This window comes from Bidens hawaiensis, unplaced genomic scaffold (genome assembly GCF_021521415.1).
Source record: "Bidens hawaiensis isolate Kalapana, Puna unplaced genomic scaffold, B.hawaiensis_p1.1 tig00034803_1, whole genome shotgun sequence".
NCBI lineage: Eukaryota > Viridiplantae > Streptophyta > Magnoliopsida > Asterales > Asteraceae > Bidens > Bidens hawaiensis.
The window spans coordinates 49,886-58,905 of record NW_027496053.1 but is presented as its reverse complement, the minus strand read 5'-3'; the positions used below and the strand labels follow the sequence as shown (position 1 = coordinate 58,905).

General features: G+C 37.7%; 1 pseudogene across 1 annotated transcript; it reads left to right on the top strand.

Annotated features, from left to right (window-relative positions):
* Positions 1 to 1,626: 1,626 nt before the first annotated feature.
* On the top strand, positions 1,627 to 6,139 carry LOC143586730 (putative glycerol-3-phosphate transporter 4; annotated as a pseudogene). The gene is made up of 4 exons (XR_013144751.1): positions 1,627 to 1,707; positions 2,409 to 3,305; positions 4,516 to 5,055; positions 5,850 to 6,139. The product of XR_013144751.1 is annotated as a putative glycerol-3-phosphate transporter 4 (transcript).
* The last annotated feature ends 2,881 nt before the right edge of the window (positions 6,140 to 9,020 follow it).

Genomic DNA, 9,020 nt, shown 5'->3' with positions numbered 1-9,020 from the left:
AATGATCGACGTAATATGTGATAACACAGGTGCTATTGCTCAAGCCAAAGAGCCCAATTTTCATCACATGGCCAAGCACATTTTTAGTTCCACTATGTACGAGAATTACTGGAACATAAAGACATCATGATAAGCAAAGTAGACACAGATCAAATACTAGCTGACTCGTTCACTAAGCCGATGACTCAGGACAAGCATGATCAACATAGAGATGCTATCGGGCTTAGACTTGCTAGTGATTTATTTTGATTTAGTATTTGGATGTATGAACATTTAACAGTTGTACTTTTAAGTTCACTTTTGATTTAATGGTTAAATGCAAACGTTGAATGATACAACCGTGTTCTTTTTAATACGTTTAATCCATGAATATTATATTCTAAATTATCCGTAGTCGGTCAGACTCGTGGGAACGATTCTGAATTAAGACTATTCTGACTTTCAACTCAGGCAGTTGACTTCCAAACTCACAGACCTCATTATGAATGACGTTGGATGTAACTCGCATCAAATCATCTTCATGGATCTTGATCATAAGATGTTTTGATAATAGTATGCTCATTTAGTATCCTTAGACCTGAGATACATATTGGAACTTTCATTTGCCGAGAAATATTCTTTGATCATGTTAACCGCTGTTGCGTACTGCCAGTCCTAAAGGCATTGATTGTGAATATTCTGAAGCTCTGTGGGAGTTATATGTAGTCAAGATGGGATTATGTACTCTTACATTAAAATGTAACAGTTTGACATCTTGGCGCCCTCGTTGATTCAAACTGGTAAAGTGTGAGACCTCACCCAAACTTACTATGTGTTTGATTGGACCACTTTGACTCTATATCGAGATCTACAATAACTGAACGCTATATGAGATTGATTTGATCTGTGTCTCATTGTTCAATTGATGTCTTATATAGAAAGGATAGATGACAACGATTACTATAAATTCATTATCTTGCAATAATGTATTCCAAGATGTTTTGGTTATGGATTTAAAAATGCCATATTCGGTTGGGGACAACTATGTGTAGCTAGAACGCATGTAGCTGTTAACGTTGTGATACTTGACCCAAATCCGTCCAAGTAAGAGACTGTTGGAATATATGGTCGGTTCGGGTCAAGTCAACGCGGACCGACCTGAATATGACCTGGTATAAGTTACACCGAGATTAACGAATACTAAACCCACTTAAATTGTTTACCTGGGCCAAACACCTTTAATTAACGAGAATGGATGGTGGACTAGGCTTTAATTTGGTGATTGGGCTTAAAGCTCAATGGGTTTAAAATGATTGAACTCTAATTATATTTACTATATATATAATAAGATATTATTATTATTTTTTAACCAATCTTCTTCACCAAGAACCCTAGCCACCATCCATATTATATCAGGCAGCCGCATCTCCGGCCATCGGATCTCCGGCCGCCACCTCCCAGCCACAGCCACTACTCCCCGGCCACCGCAACCACTACCGCCGCCCTACCTTGCCGCCGGTGTTCTTGTTTGCTATTGCTATTAGCCGCAAAACCGTTTAGGGCCATCCACGTTTTTCCGGCGAGTCTCTTTCAGGTGAGCTGCTGCTTCTGTAAGTTGTTGTCACTATCGCCGCCTTCCTCCGCAGTATGCCAACCACCACCGTCGTCGGATCTGGTGTAGGGCCATCTTCTGCCTTCGTCGCCGTATGGGTTGCAGGAGCTGCTGTGGTTCATCTCGTTGGCTGTGTCGTTCACCTAGCGCGTTTTCGTTAGATCTCGGTGTTCTTCCCGGTTTTCATAACCTCGGTATAAATCTATAAACTATTATCTATGGTTGTTCGTATTATAAATCGTGCCCATATTTGTTGTAACCGGATCCAAGTTTGGGTTTCGGTTTTATGGTTCGTTTTACTTGCTTATTATCCGCTGCGTTTTCGGTTCGTTTTTATATAATTAAGATGATTAATATTTATTTAAATAGATCTAATAAACTAAAACGGATTTTTATTGATTAACCGTTTTGTTCTGAACCCTCGTTGAAACCCAACAAATATAACATACGCAAAATAATGTCCCAGATCTTTACGAACCTCCGTTAGAAAATTTCTGGTTATGACCGTTGATACGATAACGATATGCGTAGAAATTAGCATATCCGAATCATATTAAAAAAAAATAATAATGTCCTGTAACATCGACATAACAAAAAATAAAAAAAGTATGAAATTGTTTATTTAACCAGCGACAAAACGATCAAGTAAGTTATTAGATTGAAAAATGCCACGTAAGGGGCCCATGATGCTTGCACGTTCTCGTCCTCTCATTGTCCTCCCGCCAACTTCGCGCTTTCTCCTGCATTTTTGTTGCATCCAATCCTTCATCATATACCCAAATTGCAAATATCTATTTTCTCCCACAAATATGTCCAGATAAAGACACTTAGTGTTTCTTCACATCATAAGATAAGAAGCATTCGAGGCAAGGATTGGAGTTTAAAAACCTACAGATATTTAATCCTCTTAGTTACATTCATCGCGTATACCGCTTACCAAAAGCATCCTTGATCCTCACCCAATTAATACTGCCAATGATCTTAATGCTACGTGTTTGTTAAATCAAACGCTGCTAATTTGACGAGCCTGGATGGGCTCCTTTCAACGGCAAGGACGGAACCTCCAAACTAGGGGAGATCGACGTTGCGTTCCTTGCCGTTTATTCCTTAGGAATGTACGTGGCAGGGCATTTAGGGGACACTTTGGATCTCCGCTTGTTTCTGACTACCGGCAGTGGGATATTCGGGATGGGTTTCTTTTGGGACTTTTTGGTACTTTTTGTCTATGCAAATGCTGGCCGGCTTGTTTCAGGCCACCGGCTGGCCTCGCGGTCATTGGTAACTGGTTTGGGAAGCGAAGGAGAGGGCTGATAATGGGGATATGGAACGCGCACACCTCGGTGGGGAACATTAGCGGCTCGCTTCTTGCGGCCAGTGTTTTGGATTACGGGTGGGGGTGGTCGTTTATTCTCCCGGGGGCGTTCATTGTTGCTGCGGGGGTGATGGTGTTTCTGTTTTTGGCGGCGTATCCGGAGGATGTGGGGTTTCCGTACCCGAGTGATTCGTGTGGGACGATACGCGATGACACTGTGTGGGATGAGGGTACTTCTTGTGATGAAGAGGCTCCTGTGTCCAGGATTTCGTCGGTGAAGAGTTGGGTTTGTTGGTGCTTGTTTTATCCCGGGTGTTATTCCGTTTGCGATGTGCTTGTTCTTTTCGAAACTTGTGGCGTATACGTTTTTGTTTTGGTTGCCTTTCTATCTTAGCCAAACAGGTACACACATTTTCAATGATATTATAGCAAATTGCAAAACATGTTATGAGTGATGGGCATAGTGATATGTTAACAACGGCGATAATTGCATCACACTTTTCTACCTGTTGCTTTTGAATATGATTTATATCGCCTATGTTTCTCTCTCCCACTGCTGCTGCTTATCTTTTATGCATTATGTAGTTCTTGCGGTTGTCAACATATATTATTGGTTATAATATAGCCCACATTTTCGGTAATTTTATGTTAAAAAGAATGAGATTTTGGTAGTCTGCTAGGGTAGCTATTAGCAGCAAACTTGTGTGTTATGAAGACGGTTTTATGAAATTTAATAATCAGAATCAGCTACAATTAAATGAGTTGTAGAGATGGTAATGAATGCAATTCTTCACGAATAATTCAGTGTTTTGAGTGTTTGGTACATCTGATTATTGAAGGAACATTCTATTAAATGGGAGCAAATGCGAGTTCATGTTTATCTAGACGCTAATCAGACAATCATTCTAAAACACAAATCGAATCACCCAATAAAATTATTCTTAGATTATCTAATTATTCTTGGTTTTAAACAACAGAGAATCTGATTAACTGAATTTGATACTGATTCTTGCTCTCTTATTATCATATGGGTAATGACCAAAAATTTCATGTGTAAAATTTTCACCTCACTTTTTGAGTAGGGGTGTCAACTGTGTCATGTTTCATGTTAGTGGATTAGTTAGTTGACCGTTGAACCTGAACAAGACCCATATATTTATCACAGACCAACTTAAAATTATGTAACCCGAACATGACCCGTTTCACCTATTTATCCAAACAAGCCAACTGGTTACAGGGGTAAACGTGCTTGGGTTTGAGGGTTATAATAAATGGGTTAGACGGGTGGATATCGGCTGGCAGGTTGACCTGTTAAATTAAAAATGGGTGTTTAGTTAACACGTTAAAAGCCCGTTTAACTTATTTATCTAAACAACTCAAACTAGTTGACGGGTTGTAAACATGTTAAATGGGCTTGAGGATTGAAATAAGTGGGTTAACCATGTCATAATGAATTGGCGGGTTGAGCTGTTTAATTAAACGGGTTTAAGGTCAAACCGGACACGACTTGTTTATTAAATGGGTAAGATATGACAATCTAAAACATAACTAGTTCATTTTCAACTATATTTTAAATCGAAACTGTACCCTTAATTTTTTTGTAACTCTACAGAAATTGGAGGTGAGCGTATGTCGGTCAAATCTGCAGGAAACCTATCAACTCTATTCGACGTGGGCGGGATCGTGGGCGGAATATTAGCTGGATACATATCCGATAAACTAAAAGCACGAGCCACAACCGCAGCCAGTTTCATGTACGCAGCCATTCCATCAATGCTATTATACCGTTCGTACGGAAACATATCAAAAACGACCAACATCATACTCATGATTATCGCGGGTTTATTTGTAAACGGTCCATACGCACTTATAACAACCGCAGTCTCTGCAGATCTCGGCACACACAGTTCCCTAAAAGGTGATTCTCGGGCCCTGGCTACAGTAACTGCTATAATTGATGGTACAGGTTCCATTGGGGCCGCTTTGGGCCCACTTTTGACTGGGTTTCTTTCAACGAAAGGGTGGGATGCGGTTTTTGCTATGTTGATGATTGGCGCTTGTATTGCGGGCCTACTTTTAAGTCGTTTGGTGTGCACCGAACTCACTGATATAACCGCTTCCAATAGTCCTCGTGGACTCAACGGTGTCCAAGGTACCAAAATTATGTCGAATTATTTACTTTAGTTAAAACGATTTAGGATGTTACAATTTCATGTTAGGCTATTATCGACCGCTACCAACAAAAAGTTAATCAAGTAAACTGGGTTGAATTTGCCATGTTTACTCTTATTAGGTATTATGTGTGCTTAAGTCCTAGTAAATGTCACCTTTCTACTAAATGCACCAAGTGATCAGACTTTAATTAATATATATATATTTGTTTTTCTTGTATGACTTTTAATATAAATGTTTTACAAAAAACGAATATGGTTTTGCGATGTGTTTGTGTTTATTTGCATTTTGATATAATTTTATGAAAAATGGGTCGTGTCAAACATGCCAACCGACGAGTAATTTTATATATGATATGACTAGTTTTATTTAATAAAATATTATGTTGACATGCAGATAAATAAACAGGTGCAACGTCATATTGGAATTTTTTTATAGAACATTTTATATTAAGAGTTATAAAAGAAAAATGAACATGTATATCAATTACAGCCCACCACTTGCTGCAATTAGTAAAGATAATTGTGCAAATAGAACAGTTTTAAGTAAAAGAACTGTGAAAACTGCATTTTCATTTTTACAAACATAATGGAAGAGAACGGTCTTATGTGTCACAGTTAAATTAGGGTATAACCGCGGTTATACCAGTTTTCTTCTACTCAAAATTGGTAATGTATCGGTCTCCCCCCCCCCCCTCTCTCTCTCTCTCTATATATATATATGTATGTATGTAGGGGAGTATATAACTTATTGTCGGCATTTTGTCTTGTGCAGCTTCTCTATCTCAATCACTTTTACGCGGCAACGGAGTAGGTAGGTGAGCATTGGTGACACTCTTTTAGGCAGTAAGTACAAGAAGATGATACCTATATGAGCTCATAAAAGAATCCTTTGAACATATATTACATGGTTTTGTTTTGTGTAACTTATATTTTTTTCATGTGTTTTCAATCACCAGCATTATAATATGTATTAATTTAATTGTGAATTTAAAAACTCAACCGATGAAGTAACTTAAAACTGTATGATTGTGAGTATTTAAAGGTATACTTGTTTTGGATTTATTTATATGGGGCGCCATATATTATATACTCGGATCGGCTCGTTTACACCCCTAATCGTGTGCTATATTTGGTTTCATGAAAATCAAATCCGTAACTAACATTTAGACTCACTTTTTACATAAATAAAACTTTAAAATGTTCTCATAACCTTCTACTAGTAACACTTCAAAATCACAACCTGAATATAATGTTAATAGAAAACTTGAAGATAATGTTAACAGAAAGGGTTGTTCAAAGTTGGATATCCGAACATTTCCATAGTGGATTTCACTATCCGCATTCGTATTCGAAACTCCGGATATCGGAACGATTAGATAATAAAACGGATATCCAAAACCAAAAAAATTGTTTCAAATTTGAACTGAGAAGATAATGTTCATTAACAAGCTAGCAATTTTTAACAAATTAAACGAATCTCTAATGTTAAAAGCAAAAATGCAAGTAGATAACTTAAAAAGTTAATAGTGAGCAGCCAATGCAGAATTCAGATTTCGACAGTGTGATGCGAGGGAGAATAACTGAATGCAAGATGCGATGATTTCAACAGTGTGATGCGAGGGAGAATAACTGAATGCAAGATGCGACGGCGGTTACTGCGAGATGTGCGCTTTCGATGTCTAGCCTTCCACCGATGAAGGCGAAGACGACGTAAGCCCACCGTGAGGTAACAGCGGCTGGTGGGTCGAGGATTTGAAGAATCGTGGGATAGGTCTAAGGGGTTAAGAGTGACGGTTGTGTATTGAATACTGGAAAAGTTTATGTTGATATCATTGCATGTTAATATATAATAAATAATTAAAAAATATATATAATTTAAGTTTTCGGACATCCGAAATATCTGAAAATTTCCAGAATCACTATCCGAATCAAAATCCGAATATCCGGGATTCCGGATATCTGAATTTTCGGATAATTTGGATTTCCCGTAGTATAGTGAGCATGTGAGAAACATTGTAAGCTTCTCTTGAATTTGATTTTCAAATATTCCTCTTTGTCTAGATAAGATAATGAATAAAACTCTTAAATTATTGTGAAACAGGTCTAATAGTCAAAGAATATGAGAAAGAGATGAAGAGAGAAAGATATGTATTTCATTAATCACAATGAGATACAATGAGATGTATATATATAGGAGTATATAACTTGAAGAAAAAGACTAATCTATATTAGGTATTGATACCCATAATTATATGTATTTATAACACTCCCCTTGGTTATCAACTTAATGCACATGAAGATGTTGTCTCATTAAAAACCTTGCTATGAAAACCCAATGGGACAAAATCATAGCTAAGGGAGAAAGAGTGCAAGGCGTATTGTCTCCCCCTGATTTAAATTTCCGTTAAACTGGTAAATACCGGTCTTCTGTGAAAGTTGCCTAAAATTTTTGAACTCAACCATTTTGTCTTCGTCCCTTGACTTGCGAATCATTAATTTGAGCAATGTTGCATGATCTTCACTGAAAGCTTCGATTGCTCATCTGGTAAACAAAACAATTGTATCCATGACCCTATGGTATTTATCTACATCAATAATGGTTGGTTAATTTGTATATATTAAAGTTAGTTTATTTCTTAGTTTTTTCTGTTTACTATGGGAACTTCGATACTTCATACGTTTCTGTTTCATTTCAAGTCATAGAGGTTAACACAACTAATTTGGACCTGTTGAGGCACGTGATGAAGACCCGGGATGTCCAGCACGCAAAACGAGGAAAGATCAAAGATTAGTTCTGCTGACAAGGCCCATCACAATACGCGATGGACTGGCCATAAGACCCATCGCGTATCGCGATGGGACTTAAATGAGATGTTGAATTTTGGTCCATCGCGATACGCGATGGACCCGTGAAGACCCCATCGCGTATCGCGATGGGTGGTGCAGACGGGGAAGTTAGGGTTTTATATCAATTTCATCATACTCGACCCTATCTTCTGAGAACTTATTCTAGGCGATTTCCAGAGCTAAAGAGAGACGATTCCATCATTCCGGATCATACCGAGGCCGTGTTTATGTTCCATAACATCATTATTAACGATTTGATGTCGATGCTTGGCTAATCTCTCTGATTCATTCCCGGGATGTAGAGTTTGTATTTATTTCAGTTTTGATTGTAACCATGAACATACTATTTGTAATTATCTTTGATTGATCTATGAGTTTTAATTTTTAGTATTGTTTTGCATTTAATCGGTTTAGGTTTATGTTGACCAGAACGATTAGTTTGTCGGTTTCTATAGTAATTGATCATAGGGTTGTTTAATAGATTGAATATAACGAAGCACACAAATGCCCTTAGTTGAGGCACACTGGCAGAGACCGTTTGATAACCAGTGTCGTGTGTTAGCTATTTTTGGTGCCTAAGGTTTAAATTGTTAATCAGTCTTTAGTCAGTCTGTGATAATTAACCTGTTAGGTTGCATTTGAAACTGTTTAATTGCATTCTTGAACTCTAGGGATGAGTCTTCTTTGTTAATTGCTTGAATTTGTTAATTTGCTTAATCAATATTAAAACCAATATATTTGCTTGTGTGATCAGCACTAAAACTTTTACTTCATAATATCATAAACTTGTTTACACGATTTGCATTGACCACATACTCCTTGTGTTCGACACCCTACTTACCCTAGTTTGCTTAGGTGATTAGGAACTAATATTAGTGTTTTTGACTAGATAGTTTAGTTTGTCGGTTGCTATAGTAATTGCTCATAGGGTTATTTAACTAGATTGAATCCAACTAAGCACACAATTGCCCTTAGTTGAGTCACACTGGCAGGGACCGTTTGATAACTAATGTCGTGCGTTAGCGATTGTTGGTGCCTAAGGTTTAACTTGTTAATTAGTCTTTAGTCAGTCTGTGATAATTAACCTGTTAGGTTT